The 3,273-nt window shown below is 40.8% G+C and overlaps 1 pseudogene; it reads right to left on the bottom strand.

Annotated features, from left to right (window-relative positions):
* Positions 1-2,036: 2,036 nt before the first annotated feature.
* LOC102833207 overlaps positions 2,037-3,273 on the bottom strand; it is a 1,756-nt pseudogene continuing 519 nt past the window's right edge.

Below are 3,273 nucleotides of genomic sequence, written 5' to 3'. Positions count from 1 at the left end.
TTCCAGAAGCTCTTCAACTATCTCCTCTGTGGACTTGTCTGATTCTTCTTGTTCCGGAATGCCAATAATTCTTACATTATTCCTCTTCACGTTATCCAGCATCAATCTTAGACTCTCTTCAGATTGTTTTATCCTTTTAGCTGCTTGCTCTTCTATCTTGGCAGTATTGAGAGATTTGTCTTCCAGTTCGCTAGCTCTGGCTTCCATCTCTTCTAGTCTGCTCCTATCCCCTTTCAGCCTATTGGCCATTTCTAATATCTTATTATTGATCATCTGGACATCTTTTTGAAGGTTTTGAATTGTTTCCAATGGTGTGTCTATCCTATTTGATTGTTCCTGCAGTACTTTCCTTACTTCTTCCTTATTTTCCTCGACCCCTTTTCAGAGTATTTGAATTTGTTTCCATATCATTCTTCTGAATTCCCTCTTAGGCATATCCAGAACCCACTCCTCCTCCTCTATAAAGCCTTTGTCTGTCTCCAGCTCATTTCCATCAGCTGCTGTCTTCTGTTTTTGGACGTGTTTTGATAATATTTGTTGTTTCTTATTCGTCATGGTTATTATTATTTTATTATTATCATTGTTATGATCAGGAGATAGGCTTCCCTTATCGCCTGTAATGCATAGTAGGTGTTTTTATGTCTTGTCTTAGTGGTGGAGTATTATGGTGTATGCTTATAGCTTAGTTATATGGCCACAATTGCTACTTCTTCTTAGGTGACTTAGGGAGGAAAAGCTCCCATCTCAAGGAAAGATGTGCGATCAAAAGTAACAAAAGCAGAAGTAATGTAAACGCATAGACAGAAATCACCATTTTGGAGCCGGGATGCGGCTTTGGTCAACTTTCCTGTGCTACGCCATCAATTTGTGTGCAAATAGAAGCCTCCAGCAGGGGTGGGGTGACCGCTCTTTCAGGCCCCTCTTATAGCCACTGCCATATAGGTGGGTAGGTATATTTTGAGGAGTTAATGGGAGAAAGACCAACCACTATTTTTGTTTCTGAATGTCAGTTATCTGCATGTGCTCAGCGCCAATCTTGGGATGGCTGAGACCTGTTCTGTTGGGGTTTTATAGATTGCCTTTAGTTTGTCCTGCCCAGCAAACTCAGGCAGCAGCCCAGCTATGGGTTGCAAGGTTGATAGCTGGAGATTCTAAGCTGCTCCCTGGGAGAAAGGCTAGGTGCCCTGCCCAGTCTCAGATGCACTGTCTCAGAACCCTTGTCTGGTTGTTTGCAGTTATCTGCTTGTGCACAGTGCAAATCTTGGAATGGTTGAGTCCTATTATGCTATGGGTTTACAGGTTGCTTTGTATTGATCGTATTGCCACAAGACCGGTCTGGCAGTAGCAGCCACGACTTGCTAGAACAATAGCTGGAAGTTGCACATTGCTACCTGGGAGTAAGGCAAGGTGCCCTGCCCCGGCTCAAATACAGGGCTTCAGATTTGGGCTAGCGGGTGACGTCAAAAGTCGTCGCCCCATTCCCTCTCTCTGTACCTTGGGTAAAAAAAAAACTCCTGCCTGATGTCCGAGCTGAGATCTCAAGCTGGGACAAGGAGGGATGTGTAGTTTCCTGTGGCTTTGCTTTTTGGTTTGTTTGCTTTTTTTGCTGAATGGGCTGGCTTTAGCCCCGCCCTCTAAGCTCTGCAGGGGCGGGGTAGTCACCACTGCAGTCCCGCTGCGAGAGTCTTAAGATGCTTGGATTTTCCTTAGTAGTGCGATTTTTAAAAAAATGTGAGTTCGGGAAACTGAAGTCCTAGATCTTATGATAGTTCCAGAGCTTTGGGTTTGCTATATGAACGCTTCCTTCGTGAGATCCCCCACCCTTCTCACTGGAGCTTTCCTTACCTGGCTACCCTGACTGTAGCCCCAAATCGGAAGTCTCAAAGCACTCATGTTTTGACAAAACTTTAAAGCTTCCTTGAAAGTTAAATTAGAAAAAAAAATATGACTGTAATATAATCACAAAATGAAGTATGAAGATATGACCCTTTCCAAGAGGAGTCCTTGAAAATACATGTGGTCATAAATGATTTTAATCAAAAGACAGCAGATGAACATAAAAGTAACTCTGTCTGTGTCCAGAGTAATTTGTGGTGCAGAATAGTTTTCCTTTTCCTTCATTTGAAAAACAGCAGCACTTGGTTTCATCCATCACTTATGCTTCCGTAGTGGCTGTGATGAGTACATTTAAATGTCCTGCAGTAGAGCCATCTGTGTTTAATTCCTCATTTGTAGAATTTATAACCTGTGCCAAGCCACCATGTCTGTCTGCTGCAAAATGAGCTCTCAAATGGTGGGGATTTGCCTGCTGGGAATCCCAAGCTGCCCTGTGATTTTCCGACTAATTTTTGGATTGTCGCATCTTATCTCTGTGTTGATGTGCTCCTCTGTTTGATGTTAGAGCAGCATCTTGTTGAACTGCACCCACTGGAGTAGGCAACTGTTACCGAACCAATCATATTCATAATCAAGCATACCCTTTTTGATCAAACAAGTCAGTAAAAAAACTTTCTTAGGTATTCATAGTCTGGTGTGTTGCTTTTGTTTTAATCTAGCCTTCTTAAATAATGAAGATAAGTTGCCATTTCTGGAAAATTCGCACATAACATTTCTCTTGGTATGGCTCTTTTTGTATCTCCAATTTTCTGATACATCTGTTTTAATGTGTCACCCTTTAAACCTTGTCAAGCAAAACTGCCTCTGAGAAAATACATGAACATATGACCTAATGCTTCTATTTTGTTCTTTTTCCTAAATGTGTGTTTATGCTCATATATCTAGTTGTTCCTGCAAGACTCTTCTGTTCTCTGTATGGTACGTGTTTCTTTGTCTCTGTATCAATATATTCCTTTGCCAAACCAGACTCTATAATATTGATAACTTGTTGCATTTTGTTTCCTGGTTGTCCTATTAAAAAGTTCTTAAGTTTCACATCTCTCTGTGTCAAGTTCTTTGAATGGACATATTCCATACGAGTATAGCTATCATGAGAATTGTTTTAAGAGAAAATGTTCTGTCATACAAGTCAAACCCATCTTCTAAACTAGGTCTCAGCAGTTCCAGCACCATAGCATTGTATTTACCACAAGGGGCAAAATAGTAAACTTGAGGTATAACATCAGTAGATCCTAATTTCTATAGAATCTGAATTCCAAATGTAACTGTGGTGCTCTGAATTTCGTGGGTTCCTACTTTATTACCACGTATTCATTTGTATATAAGTTTTTCCCTAATTGTAATTCTCCAAAGTTGCCAGATCCAATTTTTTTTTTT

The sequence above is a fragment of the Chrysochloris asiatica genome, unplaced genomic scaffold, assembly GCF_000296735.1.
Source record: "Chrysochloris asiatica unplaced genomic scaffold, ChrAsi1.0 scaffold00239, whole genome shotgun sequence".
Taxonomy (NCBI): Eukaryota; Metazoa; Chordata; class Mammalia; order Afrosoricida; family Chrysochloridae; genus Chrysochloris; species Chrysochloris asiatica.
Note: the sequence above shows the minus strand (reverse complement) of the source record. Positions and strands in the feature narration are given on the sequence as shown.